General features: G+C 36.9%; 1 long non-coding RNA gene across 9 annotated transcripts in view; it reads right to left on the reverse strand.

The window, feature by feature from the left end:
* Window positions 1-4,103: 4,103 nt before the first annotated feature.
* Window positions 4,104-18,134, reverse strand: part of LOC124392977 — a 74,400-nt gene continuing 60,369 nt past the window's right edge. For 3 of the 9 annotated variants that reach the window (XR_006927255.1, XR_006927252.1, XR_006927258.1), the window contains 2 exons: window positions 6,098-6,194; window positions 4,104-4,423 (listed from right to left, as the gene is read on the reverse strand). This is a non-coding gene — a long non-coding RNA (uncharacterized LOC124392977). Of the gene's footprint in view, window positions 4,424-6,097; window positions 6,195-11,853; window positions 12,043-12,131; window positions 12,182-18,134 lie in introns of those variants that run through there. The other 6 variants (XR_006927253.1, XR_006927251.1, XR_006927259.1 and 3 more) reach the window with 3 other exon arrangements.

Raw genomic sequence — 18,134 nt, forward strand, 5'->3', positions numbered from 1 at the left:
TTTGCTCTTCAATATTATTTCCCAATTCTATCCTAAATGTTTTAAAATAAGTTATTGTGGCCACACTAGCAGCCACACAGGCTTTGATTAGAGCCTCACCATGCTGATTTGTTACTTAAGGAAATCAGGCATCATATCCATTCCAAACCCATTTACATAATAATCACATAATACAGTAAGCATGTCATCCATCTCCTCGGCATTATCTGCCCTGACTGCAAGTCTATTTGAATGGGAATCTCCTGCTCTGACATGGTTTATGACGGTAATAAAACTGTTCACGCTGCCATGCCTTCGGAATGAAGCGTCTTTATTTAGGCGGTTTAATCATTAGTGTGTTTTGCCGTGTTTGTTTTTGCTGCTAATTTTTTAATTAAAAGTCTTAATTAAACCTCCAGCTAAGATAATTAGCATAGGAGAAAGCGGCTGGGGCTTTTTGTGCTGCTGAGGCTTTGGGGTCTGAGGGTGAAAGAGCAAGCAAAGCGTTGACTTTGCATTCCTGGTACAGGGGGAATAAAAGCAGCAGCACCTCATCCAACACACACCGCCATTTCCTCGAGCAGATGGGGGATGAAGGTGTGACAGATAAAAAATGAATAATATCTTCTTTTACTGATTACGCCCTCATTAATTTAGCCTTTAATCTTCTGGGTCTTTCCTGTCTCTTGGGCCCTGAGTTCACACATGTACTGCCACAAGTAGCAAAGAAATGGACAGTACTTTTTGCATTACACCACACACACACACACACACACACACACCATAAAATAAGATTATGAACAACTTAAGTAAAGTATGGTTCCTGTTTAACCATACTTCACCAAATAATTCATAACAATTGAATACTCATTAAAATATTAGTTATATGACAACATATATATTCATATTTTATATATATATATATATATATATATATATATATATATATATATACATATATATATATATATATATACATATACCATATATTCATATTTTGTCCTACACAGAATGACTACACATTTCCATCAGGATTGAAAAGAATAAGAGGAAATGCTGAACAGATCTTCAGTCTCCTGCCTGCTCGGTGGTCGGAGTGGGATCTCCTTCAAAGCTTATAAGCCTTTAAATTTATTGTCATTTTGTAATAATATTGATGAGAACATTACCCTTTTGTGCTGTTTTATGTTTATTGCCAATAAAAGATAAAATATAGTGTAAAGGCGAGTAAAACAGTATTTTGCAGAAAGCAGGCCGCAGATTTACGCCATGCCACGCTGACAGATTAATCTCCGCGTCATAAAGATGAGAGTAGCGCCCATATTTTTTCCTTTTTATGTGGATGTACAACATGCTGTTGAGCTCCAGTCTGTCCCTGGGGGGCTTTCGGCACCCCCGCAGGGAAAAACTCTCCTGGATTGAAACGATGCAATTTGCCATAGCAAACGCTGGCGCTCAATCATTCAGATAGACCTCAAACCCATGAATGTCAACCGCAGAGCAAGTCCTAGTGATGCGACACACACACACACACACACACACACACACACACACACACACACACACACACAGTGCATGAGAAAAGGATAGTGACAGCTTTTCATGTCGTTATGATCACCTACTCTCATATTTCCAAAAGTAGATTTATTAATTGTCTCAATTTCTCATAATTAAAAAACTTAGTGAAAAAAATGGTATCTAAACAAATAAGCAAGCTAAGCTTCTACGAAGGCCACATTCATAAAACAATGTCCATGTTCCTAATATGTTATAGTAACATCGATACAGATTTCCACTTCCAGAATATTGTTTCATGTTGATTTCTTCACTAGATAATCTCACCTGAATACTGTAATACTTGCATTTATGGATTAAGGAACTGCTGCTGTAATCATAAACATTCTTCCAACACACTCAGTACTGTCTGACTTGATAGCATAAAACTGTCAGCGAGAAAAGATTTATAATCCCACTATCCAGTTTCACCCAGAAAAGGATGGGCTCCATTTTTAATCTGGCTCCTCACAAGTCGTCTCAGGAGGTTTTACCTTGCCACTGTTGCCTCTAGCTTGCTCATCGAGATCTAGAACTACATCCACAATTCTGTACAGCTGCTTTGTGTTAGTGTTAAAAGTCCTACACAAAAAAAGTGTAATGCATTTTTATGAACAGTTATGGCAGGGTGTATAAAGCTTTATAAAGTAACTGTATTCATTGTGTATTTGAGTATTGTATTTTTATGAATATTGATCAAGCTTCAAGAAAAGTATTTTTGGGTCTTTTTTCATGCAGACTCCTAGAAACAACACTGTGTGCATGGGGTGCAGTGGGAATCATCACAGCTTCAGGGTCTTGGGTTTTATATCAAGCTCGGTTTATTGTGTGTGGAGTTTCTGTACACGTTCTCCCACTGTATCTGTGTAGATTTTTTTGTGGGTTCTCTGGTTTCCTTTCACCTCCTATACCCATGTCCGTAGTTGAATACTCTAAATTGCTCCTAGGTGTGTGAATGTGTACAAGATGTCTTGCAATGGACTCGCTCACCACACAAGCGGTGTGTTCTGACATAATTATGACACTAAGTTAAATGAATTCACATTAAATGCATTTAGTCTTCCTTTTGCCCATCAGTTTGTATACGTAATTGAAATGTTTAAATTCAATTTTTGGAGGTATTATACAGAGTGATGCCATACATAGAGCCATTCTAACACCCACTTAAACACTAACCAAAAATTGTATTATTCATAACACTGCATGTTTATGGCATGTGACTTATTATCCTGTGCAGTGTGTGCCAAGGTAAGAGAAGTACCTAATAAACCTGGCGACATTACAACATACAGTAACAATCACACTATTATCGGTCATTTTATTCCAAAAGTTGTTCTATATGATCCTACTGAAACTACTAAAAGATTTCCTCTCTGTCTTTGATTAGAATTTACCACTTCAAGCCTGTAGCAAGCCAAGTCATCCATGTTATGTGTGTTATGGTGTGTTTAATTATAGAATAGACTTCAGTGAGAGTGGTGTGTGTGTGTGTGTGTGTGTATGGTAGATGTGGTTAAACAATGACTCTCCCTACAGGCTGACTAGAAGCCTCACAAGATAGAGAGAGAGGATGCCAACTCCATTAATGTTTTTTTAATTATTATGATTTAAGTTTTCTCAGTGAGGCTACAGTCAGCTGTCCTTCTGTTCCTCAGCAGTGAAGCCATTAGCTGGAGAGTGGAAGGTGGCAAAAATGGCTCTGTACCAAATCTCTTCTTCCCTTCAGGCTCTCAGACAGAGTGTGGTAAAGGGCAGCTCTTCTGAGGCCGTCTCTCTCACCCACTTTCTCTTTCTCTCTCTCTGGATAAGAAGAGGGAACTGTAGCCTTTGGTGTTGACAGGGCCGCTTCCTTTTATGAGGCTCAAAGTGAGACAACAGAAGCGGGTCTCATCAGACTTCCAGTCCGTTGCCTTTGTAAGGACATGATAAGAACAGTTTGGAAAACCTGAAATAAGGTCCTGTCTTTTGCCTCTCATATGCCCTATCAGATGTCGACTAAAAATTTTCACTTCTAGATTTTTTACAAGATGGTCAAATGTAGAGGATGGTTTTATATTTTCCATCAGGCTGCTTGTTCATAATCAAACAATTATTAGTCAAATAAATCAATCAACCAAAAAAAGCTCTAAGTTAACGTCCTTTAGCCCTATGTGCAGATTTAAACAAATGCTTATCTTGTGTGAAGGTAATAGTCTTATTTATTATATATGCATTTGTTAGTAGGGAAGTTTTATTTTGTTATATGTGTTATTGAGCAGGCAGGAGCTTTTTTCTATGAATGCAACAATCTAAAGCTGATTTGCTTAATGCATGAATCACAGGGAGTTGGTATAAAAAACATGTTGATCTTAAGTCATTTCAAAGGAAAACCTTTTCCCCACTTATACTTATCCTAGGGACCCAGTTTTAAAATATTCTGAAGATAAATGGCTCCAGGTGACAAAAATATCCTTTAAGTTTTCTAAAAACTATAACAAAAAAAGTAAACTTTATTGGGTATTGGGTTTAAATCTCATGAACTGCTTATTATTCTAAACAAAAAACAGCATTAGAAAATTTTAACACCAGAATAAATAATTATTAGTTTATTGGCGAATGGCTTATTTGAGATGTACATAATTTCTATTTGGCAGATAAATGAGTACATAGTTAAGATTTTATGCTTCAGTTCTTTAAACCTTTGCCATACACATACACACACACAGATTGTTCCTCGTCCTCAGGGTGCGTTTCCTGGGCTCTGTGCTACAATAGACTAGCAGTATCCATAAGGAGGTGAGCGGAGCCATGGCGCAAAGCCAACGATGCTAATCATGATTGCCCGTGAAGTGGCTTAATCATCTGTTCCAGGCTGTAGCCACTCTTCACTTGTTTGTACAAGCTGCTGGCTCTGTGCACGGTGTGTACATACAAGTTATTTGTAAATGTAATATTCTGAGAACTGGTTAAGACAAACATTACAAGAGGTTGCATATTAATGTGGGCATCTCTGCGATAAAACACAGCAGTTCACCAGGAGGCCTGGTGTGTATGATTTAGCACTAGGTTAATGAGGGCCGCTGCTGTAGGAGTTTGTCCAGACTACACACTCCCTTTGAGTACAAATATCAAAAGATAAATATCAGCATGGTCTGCATGTTTGTTTCTTTCTTCACTGTTTTAATAGGGTTAATAAATAATGTTGATGAGAAAAGCATTTGTATTTTGTGGCATGTGAACATTTTATTCACTATTACCATTTTAGTTTATAGTTTTGAGAACAAACCACACAAATAAATTACTATAAAGTAGCTCTACACTCAAAAATGTCATTTTCAAAAGGGCCACTTATCTTAATTATAGAGTTAGTAGAGATTTGTTCCGATTTGATATTTTTTCCTGAAAACAGGGGATTTTCCTAGTACATGGCAAAGGAGCTCAGTTGCAGATTCACAAAATTGGTTCCATGGCTTACATCAGTCATAGTTTTACAATCTGTTTTTTTTTTTTTTTTTATCCTTTTGCTATAAGCAAAAACATTTAGCTAAACAGAATATCTGTGTTAAACAATGTCCACCCGTAACCACTCGCATATTCATCTTAACAATTACATATAACAATGTGATTATTGATAGTATCCAAAATTTAATTTAGCTCAATCATATTTCATAAGTATATCCATGTCCGACTGCCAATAGTGATGTTAATGGAAATTATATTTTACTTTATCTCTATTACACAGAGTTTCTCGGCATATGAGTTTTTTTAGGTTGTCCAGCTCTATTACTTCCTCATCTGTACACTTTGCTCAAACAAATAAGCTTCCAAAGCTTCCAAGTTCCATGCTAATAGCACTCTCTACTTTGTTGTTTGCCGTATTTAGTACATCACTAACTAACGGAAACTTTGCTGTAACACGCACAGCTGCATTGCATTCTGGGACTTTGCTGTTTGAAAATTTCTGTTGAATCTCTTATTAATGACAGTTGCTGGAGAATAAAAAGTTTTGAAAGAAGCACTTGCTTTTCTGTTTTGTTTGATAGCTAAGTGAGGTTCTTTATGTTTGAAATATATTTCAACATATGCACTGTGTTTCAGGGTGACCTTAGCTAGCTAACCCTAGCAAATGTCTTAGATGATCAAACCATGAATGTTACAGCTTTTTTTTACAGCTTTGACTGTTACTTTGCTGAGAATATGACAATACCAAAAATGCTCTGATATATAAATTCATACTTAGCAATGACAAATTCAAGCAAATTTCCTAGCTGTTACCAAGCCAGTTAGGTTTATCCTAACACTAGCTACAGGACAATAGAATAAAGGGGTTCTGTAGCAGTAGTTTTGTCAGTAAATTTAAGCTTGATCATTTTGTACTGATAAGGTGATAGTGATTTTGTAGGCATACATAAAGAAACTTTTATTTAGTATACAGCTTTCATTATTATAAATTGGGCAAAATAGAGGCCACATGCTATAAAATGAATAATGTATAACTCAAAGTATAACTCGGAGCTATACACAGCAACAGCCAAATCATGTGTATGCATGTGCGATTTTTTGCATTTGCAATTGAATTGCTAACCTGTGAGGAAAGTGGGATTGGCTGAAAGTGTCGTTAATCCGTGATTGTCATGCTACGTTAATACCATCTCCTTAAGGCAGGCCTGTCTCCTGTTGTCCTTGTGATACGGAAGAAACACACACACACACACACACACACACACACACACACACACACACACACTTGCTCAGTCAACTTCATGAGAGAGATGGAAATCAGCCTGATAGCCACTCGAGCATGAACCAAATGTCAGTAGCAAAGACAGGCAGAGGTAAAGGACCTGGTCTTAATTAGTCCACTGAGGAATAAAAAACTGTTTGTATGTGTAAGACAATCATTCATACTATTGCTTTAACACAGGTGATCATTCACAGTTTTTAATTATGAATTTATAAAGAACTTAAATCACTATCATGGAGCTCTGTGACTGATTATTCTCAGCCAACAATTGTTCACTCGTGTCCAGTGGAAGAACAGGTTACATTTAGGCTCAAACCTATTTAAAGTACGGAATGAAAACAAGATGGGGTCCTGTTCTAAGAGTTGCTGATTGTCAGATGGATTGCTTTTGTCAATTTTATTTGTTCAGGCTTTTGTTGACATTATACAGGTTGATCTGCATTGTCACCTAGTAGGGATTTTGAAAATGACAATGATTACACTCTAAAAACAGACTTTTGTAACCTGTAGAGTAAATTGGCTTCATGTTTCCACCTACAAAATGTTTAGAAATAATTATTGATATTTTCCTTGACCATGATTTAGTCACTTGGATTTTTCAGACCATCTGTCAGAGCAGGGCCGTGCACAGACCTTTTGAGGGGCATGTGCTGAAACTGAAAAAGGGCACCCCCCTCCCTTTTTTTATATCAAGATTATTTAGTAACACCACCAAAAAAAGGGGCACTTCAGAGTGTAAGGGTAAAAAGGGCATGTGCTCTGCACAGGTTGAGCCCTACCTGTGCACGTGACTGTGTCAGAGTATTATGTAACTTACTGAATTAAACAATTGTAAATGTTTGTGCAGATTTAGGTCAGTTGTCCAAACCGGGATTGTGTTAAATAATATGTATGTTATTAAATAATATGTACAAGCGTGCCTTGTATAAACTGACCTGATCAACCCACAGTCATTTTCAAAGGAGAAGTCCCAGCACCACCAAGGTTGAGCCCTTGAGCAGGGCCCATAACCCTCAACTGCTTAGTTGTAGCAATTAAATTTGTGCAAGTTGCGCTGGATAAGGACCAAATGCTGTAAATGTAAAATCTTGTTTGTAAGTCATGCAGAGCTACAAGGTGTGCAGAGTGAACAAATAATTTTGTTCAAACCAGGTAAAAGCCTCTGCAGGTGGTTCATGTATCTTAAATGTGTTTTCCAGCTGAGACAGTCAAATGTCAATTTTGTAATAGTTCAAAATCTTAGTTCTAAATAAAGAAATCACAAGTGCCTCTGTCTTATCGTACTATTACGGTCTTGTAAGTAGTGACTATAAACACTTCATCTATGTGAGAGAAGATCCAACTGCTAGATAGCATCAGATGTGTACTCACCATGTGCACTGACACACATTCATTTTCCCCTTGTTGGAAAGCACAATTGCAATATACATATGTTTATCGTAGCTTTTACAAGCTGAAAGAGCTCCCTGGTTACTTTAAATGGGCCGGCAGCTCATAAAGCGGGGGAAGCTGAGGCTGATGGGCCATCGAGCCACTGAGAACAGCTTTACCTCAAGGTGATGTCTGGAGGTACCGCAGATCAAAGCAGTGCCCTGGGACGTATACACAGATGCTGAGCCAGCACTTTTTTTTTCTCAAATGGCTACTGATTCTACATCCTGGGCTTCTCAGAGTGGGGGATTAAATGAAAATTTTCTTCCAAGCTGTTCACCTTGGAGCACCTATGGACTGATTATTCAATGTTTGAATATTCTCAAAAGAGATCAATATTATAAAAAACATCATCCTAATAAATTTAATAAGAACATAACACAAAATACTTATCAGTCAAATGACTAGCACTGGTTAAAGAAGGATTTAAACGTTTTACTGAAAATAGAAATTACCTTCGATTCTTTTTTGTATTCAAAATGCTGTATATCTTTTCTACAAAATCAGGAAAAAAAAGATTAATTCCTAAAGATTATATATATAAATATATATATTGGGTTCTTCCCTGAACTGCAGGCACACAATTGTATATGACTTATTTGGATCCAGTTTCATTCAATTTTCCATTCACTTGAACTAAGGGACTCAAACCTGTTCCAGCATGTGCTTTACATTGTTTGAAGTGGAAGTGGAACTGACCTCAACCCTACTGAATGCCCTTGTGGATGAATGAGCACTAATTTCCACACACACCAAAATCTAATGAAGCATCCTCCCAGAAGAAGACTCAAATGGAGACTAAATGTGAAATGGGATGTTCAGAAAGCACCTACATATGAATCTTATCATTAGATGTCCACAAACATTTGTCCATATAATGTTTATCCAACATATAAACATAACAAAAACAGATTAAAAAAAGAAAACATTTAATATAATCAAAAACTTTTTATAGTCAGGCTACTGTGACTGAGTGAACGTTGCCAATAATTGTGTAATAACATAAGCATAATTAACATTGCCAGCATTGAGTGAGCATTTTGTGCTTTCATTAGACCTTGCTTGTGCATGTTGATGGCGATTTCTTCCTTCTGAGCAATGAAGTACACCGAAAGTTTCATGTTGGAATTCTCTTCTCTTAAACACGAGTGAGTAAGTAAGCGAGTGACTGAGTGTATGAGAGAGTTAAGACCCAGATCCATGAAGTGCTTCACATCTAAAAAAGCATAAACACTCATACCGTTATTTGAATTCAGATTGATTCATTTGGTTGATGCTCCATCCAAAAAACAACTTACAAATACACTGAGGCACCACTTCATTATTCTGCTTTTGCTTGTTGATTCTGTTTATGTTTACATAGTTTTTTGTGTGTGTTTTTGCTTATTTATTTATTTTACAGGAGCATACAAAATACACAAGTAGGAAATCATTACTGCATTTCTATACCAAAACTCTGGTAAATCATTTTTACTGCAACCAAAAGGCACTTGACATTATTGGTTAATTCTACTTGATGACTGGTTATTGACAAGATTGTTTCAGAAATTCACATCACGAGGACACTGTTGTCTGATTGCAGATTGTGTGGATAATTGGACATTTTTCAAAATATAATATTACAATTCAAAAACAGATCCCTGTGTTAGTATTACAAGTTTAAAGGTTAAAGTCAATTAAAAATGCATCCTGATCCACATTTTGGATTCATCCTTTTATGATTTTTATTTATTCGTGTTCCACTTGTATTTTTCTTTGAAGGACACCACCAGTTTTAGGTCAAACAGTGATTTATTTTTCTTCCTTTCCCACCTATTTAGTAACATTGTCACATTTTTAATCACCGACTATGTGCATGTCTTTCGTGGATCAAAACAAAAACTTTGACACCCTTGTGCAGGCTTTTTGAAGCGTTATTGGAAAACGACAAAGAGTGGGGGGAAAATCAGGTGTTTCTGGGTGGTGCCTGAGGGAACAGGTCAGCGAGGCAGGGCCGAGTGACTGATAGAGAGTGACAGTTCCCTGACGAAGGCCCTTCATTATAAATATGTTTTAAGGGAAGCGAGGCTCAGTGGGACTGCACGGGGCACAGGCATATCAAAAAGAAAGACGCAATATCTCAGCATCAACACTTCTCTAATGACAGCTTCCCTGACAGTTCCCTTTCATTTGATAGTCTGTCCCTTTATTCAGGGGTTTCTCGACAATTAGTATGAATATTTCATCTCTGTGCCGGAACAGAACAGACAGTACAGAGGGAAGGAGAGGTGCTAAGATCTGCTAAACAGAGGCAGCATCCCACATGTGCTACTGTAGAGTCAAGTGGGAAAAACAAGCCTTAGTAGACAAATGTTTGGCAAATGTTTGATTCTGCACCAGTGCTGGAATGTAAAGAGGTCACAATTATACTGACATGGAATAGCAAATGTTATGAAAGCAACAAAATATTTCTATTGCTATGGAACGCAAGTCCGTGTTTTAATTGTCAATTTAAAGAAACTATAACACATATAGTTTGTATAAAGCCACATTCAGAACACAGAAGCATCCACAACATTCATTATTTAGGACAAAATATGAATGCAGTACTTTTATCAGGTGAAATTATTCACAATTTGGGCAAATCAACCAAGTATAATGCTGTGTTTAACTTAACTTGTAATTATGCTCTAAAATGTGGAGAAAAAAATATTGTTAGCAATAATTGCCAAGCTAACTGTGATGAATGATCTATATTTTTCAAAATATTGTACTCTATTGACAGTGTTATAGATAATATTAACAAGCTAAACAAAGTCGGAATGCTGATTGATCTAAAATCAAATACTAGTAGCTACATACTATATGTCACTTTAGCTAATAGCGTAAGTGCTATGTTGATTTTGTACCACATACTGACCTCAAATTTACACAAACCATCCCTAGTTTCCAAAGAGGAATTCCAAGTTCCAGTATAATGAATCACACATTGCTGCTTTCTTTCTACACATTCTCCCTCCACTCTCATTAATTCCAGAGACAGACATGCACACATTCAGTAGTTTAAACCTGTAAAAATAAATATGCATACATTCTATTTCAAAGCATTTTGCAAAGCCTTTCCTAGAACATGGCTTACAGACATTTACTACTCTGGTATCAGGCAGATTGGGAGTGTATCATTAAAAGTGGACCAGAAAGATTATAACAGGATCTGAATTGTGTGCATCTTTGCAGCTCTTTAATAAAAAAAGAGTTCAACTCATCCTCATTATGTTTTTTTTCTGTTGTTGTTCACTGGCTTGACCCTGTTCAAAGCTAAAATTGTACAATCAGTTAAACACAATGGTGCGGCCCAGTTTCACAATAGAGAGAAGACGAAGGCATGATGCCTCAGCATATCGCCATCTGTTTCCTTCCCGTGTGTGACACCAGTCCTCTTCAGACCTCCTGTCACCAAACACACAGCCTGCCATGTTTGAGCTAATTATACATAAAAACGAGACCACTTCAGGGAACAAGCATGCGGTATGTAGTGGTAATTACCTGGTCTTGAGCCTTTGTGGTGTCACGAGGTTTCTGTCAAACCTGACCAAAGTAAGGCTAGTGAAGGACTTCCATTATCACATTACTGATGGTCCCTCATGGATAATGGAACAAGGAGTTCATTTTAATAATAAACACAATGACTGGCAGACAGCGAGAGGATCAGTAGAGCACAGCCCCTCCCAGCTGCCCGGCCTGACGGACGCCGTATATGCAAAACATCACTGTACCTTTTGCACTTCAAACCTCTTCTCTGTATATCTTGGAGGCATGTAGAACAATTACATATCTACACAACTAACACTGCTACAAAAGATAAGACCACTAATGTGATGCACTAACCTTTTTTTTTTTACATGTCTCACTTTCATCTTATTTTTCAGATGCTGTTTTGTATTATATTAAAATGCAGACTCACACCCATACCCGCTAATCACTGTCACACATCAGTGCATCTGAATTCTTTGACAAGTCACATATGTGAATTTATTATGAATACTTCTCATATTTCATTTTTACACAGACCTTATTCCTAAGAAAAAATATCTAAGAGAGACAGGAATGCTAAACGAAGGATGCTCATATAAACAAATTTCACCACCCGATTTTTAACAATGTTTGCTTCCTTTGTTTATTTTTATTTATAGGGACTTTTAATTCAAAACAAACTGCATATATTGTGTGTGTTTGCTGACAAGAAAAAAAAAGAAAACAGAACAAAAACAAAAACACCTTTAGGGAGACGGTTTGACTGTGTGTGAGTTGTGCAAAAATGCTATTTCAAGTCCTCACGGATGTGATGCAGTCTTGCTCTTTGTGCATCACAGTTTCTATTGAAGCAGAAACAAATTTAAACAAAGAAATGTTAAATATATATATTGGTTAATGCACAACACATAGTAATAGTAATTACACAGACCTGTCAGTCATTCTCTCTGTAGCAAGATCAGGCTGCTGTAGATCTTTCATCTATTCATGAGTAAATGTAGAATTTATTACAAATAAAGTCTGAGGTTTTCTTTGCTTTCCAAAGCACTCATATAAAGGTAGATATTAGAAAAGGAAAAAAACTCCACTTTTAAATCACATTTTTTTTGTAATCACAAAGTAAGTCCTGTTAAGGAAGTTTCACTTTTGTATACATGCTGCTCATGCAGAATTCTACACTGCCTTGCCAATAATACTATACAGCCTTTCAACAGTTGATTCTGATGTTTTATTCCTTAAACAAAACACCAAAATATTTTATTATATTTACATTACATTTCTGGCGTTTGACAGTCGCCCTTTTCCAGAGTGGATTATAAAAGTGCTTTGAAGTCTCCATCAATATATACATTCTAACGCTGCTTTATTAGGATGCAGACTAAAAATACCATCAATCTAAAACACTGCTTGGAGGAAAAATTTAGTAAATGTAGTAAAATATTCAGAAGTTCATGACTTCTACACTTCTTCTACACTTATTCTAGCAAGTAAGTTAATAAGACTGACTGCAGTTTGTCATGTTTTATATATATAGAGAGAAACCCTAAATACCACTGTCCTAAAGACATTCCTGTTTCAATAATTACTTTAATATTATTATTATTTTTTTTTTTTTTGTGAAAGAGTTACAAAGCACTGGCAATGAAAACTTCTGTATATACCTTATAAACATCTCACAAAATATTTCACTATAAATCTAATATGAGTAAAATATTACTATAGAAATAACAATAAGAAAGAGTATAAATTTGATTTGACTTGATGTACACTGCACCCTAAACTAATTAATTTATATAAATTAATCAGCACCTTCTGAACAATCAAATTTTAATTTAACACTTGTATTACAGTCATTTTATATTTTCTAGTTCTTGACAGCAACACTTCACATATTCGCCACAACGAATCGTTACTTTGAAAACTAATACTAAATAATCCTATTTGGTTACAAAGATCATTCCACATAACACACACATTGTGTCATTCCATAACACACACATTTTCCTAGTGAGATGCTTTACTTCTTTGCTGTTCACCAACTATCATTCATGATCCATCAATCTGTAGGAAATCATGGAATGATTTTTCTATGGCATCACCTAAAGAACTGAAAAGTTTAGGTTTATCCTGCAAAAGGGTTTTTTTTTAGGTGGAATGTGTTGTTTTGTAAATGATTTAAGGGAATGTTCCAATCGCTAAACATACAGAACAGAACACACCAAATTAACATCTTTAATTGAAAATCCGCTAGATTGTATTCATAAATATACAACATTGTCCTTTTACATATACCGTGTAATTAGTGGATTAAAGAAATGCATTGTGATGGGTAGGGATTTTTTACCAAACTCTAGATAAGATTAAATATTAATTATAGTATTCCCTGAGGGAAGCTTGTTAATTGGCTAGTACTGTTTTTTTTGTTTGTTTTTGTTTGGTTTTTTTTATACAAAATATGTTCTGCAAAAAAGACAAAATTTGGTTCTGTAAGACAAATTAATGTAATCTGTTATACAAATCGATTTGCTAAATAAATCATGTCAATATACAGTATGTATTTAATGTATCCTCTGTGGATGAATGACCCTTTCCCTATAGAAGTCTGGCCAAAGTAACTTGCCTTTGTTTATATTCTAAGGAAAAGTACTAAATTGTCCATTTCCTTGTCAAAGGGGTGGTGCACTTATTGTGTTCCATTGAAGTTTCACTTGGGGAAATATATAATGAATAATGATATATACATTTAAATAAATAAAAGTTTGCAGGTACACTACACATACGTTTTTGGTAAAAACTACAAACTAATGGTCCAAAAAAGTGTACCCCTATTAAAAAAAAAACCCCAAAACAAACAACAACAAAAAAAAACACATTACAAAATATTGTTCATGCATTCTATCTGTTTTATGTGTTTATTGGTTATTGAGACCTTAAAATAATTTTGCAAGTCACTCTGGATATGGATGCTTTAATGCCAATAAATGTAAATGTACATATCGGTTTATACCATCTTTAGAAAAATACTACATAGTTTAGAAAATACTACATAGTTACTTAGCATGCACTTGTATATGTACTTAATCACTTTCCAGAGAAAAACAACAAAACTGGCTCCTACTTGAGGTAAGTATATGCTAGATCAACTAGCTAATATTACAAAAATAGCTTTGTGTGCATGTGTGAACACGTCATGGCCACTGGTTAAACTGAGGTAAACATAATCAGAAATAAATAAAATGTCATTTTTAGTGTCACCTTTAGTAAACCTAAAACCTTTTTTTTACATTTCGGAATCAGTATCAGTGATGTTAAAAGCAAGACCTAAAATCATGTCCTCATAACTATACTTAGTCTAGCAAAGGCCTGAAATAAATAAATGTCTATCTGTAAATTGTAATACTCGCATTTCTTTTGAGTCTGCTTGTTTCCTTTTCTGTCTTTAACCTTAGTCTAGACTACTTACAGCAATGTCCCTGTAACTGCTAAGCTGCTGATCCTCATTCAGTGCAGTAAAGGCTAGCTATTCATAATTCATAGGCCTAGTTCCCAGTTAATTTTACCCCAGGCGCTGTTTTATTCCTGCTTTGTGCTTTGTGTGAGTCAGTTTGTTGACAACTCTTGAGCATGTCAAACTATCACCGCTAATAATTGCTTAAGGACGTGGAACTTTTGCAAATGTTGGTTCCAGCACGAAAATAGCCTGCATTTCTCTCACCTTATCTAGAACTCTGTCTGATGAATTTTTGATTTTCACCCCCTGCTTAGGCTTAACAAAGATTCCTCTGTAATTCAAAGCTATAGCTGAGAGTGAAACAGAATAAAAAGAATAATGTAGCGCGCCTCTGAACGCACTTCCTTTTAAATGCGTGATGGGAAATTCTGTCTAACGTGACTCTTTTCTGTCTATCTGTGCGCGCGTGCGTGCGTGTCTATCTATCTATCTATCTATCTATCTATCTATCTATCTATCTATCTATCTATCTATCTATCTATCTATCTATCTATCTATCTATCTATCTATCTATCTATCTATCTATGTGTATATATTTGTGTATGTTTGTCTGTATGTGGGTGTGTGTATTATTGACCAAAGAGACACCGGTTAAATTTGCAGTGCTACTGTTGTGAAGAGTGTGTGTGTGTGTGTGTGTGTGTGTGTTAGCAGACCCTGAGGCGGGATCTATTTCTGCGGGTCAGTGACGCTTCCCTTCTGTCGGCGACATTGAGCGCGCACGCGCTGATTAGTGCCAATTAGAGCTGCTGTCACTTTCCCCACTCCGAGGCCCCGCCCCTTCCCCTCCGCGCCCCGCCTCGCCCTTCACCGCGCCGCCGCGCCGCGCCGTCCCGTCATCCTGCGCGCTTCCCCTCGGAATCGGCCGCGCGCTCCAAAGTGAACGCTGCGTGATTGCCACACAGGCTGCAGGGTTTATTCTGAATACGAGCAGAAAACAAAAGAAAAGCTCGAGGAAGAAGAACATGAAGAACAAGAAGAGCGGAGACTCGACAGCACTTCCGAGACGGCGGTGACAGGAACGTGTCACTGGGGCTTCAGTCAGACGTTTCCTCGGGCTTTATCCTTCCTCCCGCAAATACAATATTCCCCCGTCATGTCACCGCGCGCGCGCATACACACACACGGGCTCATAAACTAGTAATAGTTTGGAAAATTGGTCGATTCCGTTTATCATTAATTGATTACACCAGCACGCATGCGCATACAAAGTTAGTAATGAAAATATTTAGAATATTAAACTATTGACAAGATGCTGGGAAAAAGTCTGGAAAGAAGTCTTGCATGGAGACTAACACGTTACAGGGCTGATTGGAGGGTTGTGTTTGCAGGGTAAAATATTTATAATTGCCCTCAACCTGCAGGCCAACAAATACGAGCAAAACATTCTTTGTTTACTGTTCATATAGATATGCATAGATTAGGCTATGAGAAGGTGAATATTTACAGCATCCACATGTTCAGCATTTTAACAGTGCATGGAAAGTCTAGACCTACACCCTGCAGAAGAAAAGTGCATATTCCTTATGATCACTCTTAGCATGTCAGATATTTAGTGTAGTGATTTGAAAATAATATGCACAATTTCTTGAACCTTTGCAGGGTGGACAGAAGATAAAGGTGTTATAACTAACAAAAAAAATACATTTCAACGTGTGAGTAAAGAAGTGGAGTTTCTCACTGCTCTCTGATCAGGAGTCAAGATTTTTTATTTTGTCATCAAAATTAAATACAGTTCTATACAGCAAGGTTGCAGTGAAATGTTCACCTGATCGGCTGCTCAGAAAAATTGTGCATTAAATAAAAGAAACTACATATATGAAATAAGATTTATAAAATATTATATATATATATAAATAAGAGATAATGTGCTGTGTGCAAATGCAGAATGTCTGTGCTGAGTGAGATGGGCATGAATGAGAGAAAAGTGAGAGAAAAGAACGATTAGAGGCTATGTAGCTTATGTATTGATCCTAGTAAAAAAACAAAATAAATTCCCAGCTCTTTCCTTTCTCTATTACGTTTCTACGTAAAAAATCTGTTCCTTCTCTACAAATAAATACAAACAAAGCTGCTTTCAAACAAGAACCAACGCGCCAAGATCCACCCTGAGCCAAAAAAATTAAAATTCATATTGCACTAAGCTCTCATGGAGCTCAGATTTGAAGTGAAGAAAAAAAAAGAAGCTTGGTCGTGATTTCCATTAGGCTGTGAATGGCAGTGACCACGCTAATGAGCTAAACCGCAGCATTATTTCCCAGTTAATTATGTGGCACGCGCTTCACCTTGCTTTGTGCCCGGGTTACTGCCTATACTATTACCGCATTAATATCCGCACGGAAACCATCCCGACCAACTAGTCACGGCTAATTACACATTTACATACAAACACCCAACAATCTTTTGTCCTCTGTAATTTATACCATCAATATGCCGTTTAATCAAAACAAAGGGAGGGGGATGTGTTTGCTGCAAACATACTAATTGGCACCATGCTGACTGGATGCAGTTTCGCGAGGCTTAAATGGAATGACAGTAATAAGCGGCGGACAGAAGCCTGACTTAAAGATCTGCCAGCACACACCGAGCTACTCCTAGGACCTGAGACTTTCACAACTTTCCAACAGTCAGAAGAACAAGCCCACCATTTCATCACTATTCAATTCCATTATATATATATATATATATATATATATATATATAGGTTATACATGTTAGTGCCTGTAAATGTATCCTCGATGAGCAGCAAGCCAGTGGAGAATGAGATGGTCTAAGGAACAAACAGTGAGAGAAACCAGACCCAAAAGAAACCCATCCTCATCCGGGTGCCACCGACTGTACATTCATTATAGTCAGCTTTCCGTAATTTCATGGATCTTTAGACTGTTCATATTTGGAACCTTCCTCAGCTGCACAAAGTGATCTCCAATTAAAGAGATCTCTATCCAGAGGTGGGGCATCAGGATTAATCAGGAGGATCCAAAGAGAAGAAAGAAACAGGAGCACTGGTCAACCAGGAGCATGTTTAAGAGGGAGAGAGAGAAACTCTCCATTGATACACTATTGATTTCCTTGGGTGTCGTTACCTTCTGAAAGTCAATCACCACTTTGTCACAGGCTCTTTCTCTACTCTCCAGGCCATACAGCATACACACGTATTACATTAAGACTGCGCCCCAAACACTTTCTTCTCCTTCATGACTTTTCCCCAAAAAAGTGTTGAAGTGTAGACTAAGGGCAAAACAGCATATCTTTCTCTTTTTTTGTTCCTCCGCTTAGTGTTAGGTAAAATATGTAACACGACAGAATAAAAATAACCTTTTTTTCCGTAAACCTAAACTTTTTGACAATGCCATAAACAGAAAGTTCCATGGGATATAGAGGATAACGCAAAGAGGTCACTTTCAGTGCGCAGTTGCGCCA

This window comes from Silurus meridionalis, chromosome 10, assembly GCF_014805685.1.
Source record: "Silurus meridionalis isolate SWU-2019-XX chromosome 10, ASM1480568v1, whole genome shotgun sequence".
Classification (NCBI taxonomy): Eukaryota; Metazoa; Chordata; class Actinopteri; order Siluriformes; family Siluridae; genus Silurus; species Silurus meridionalis.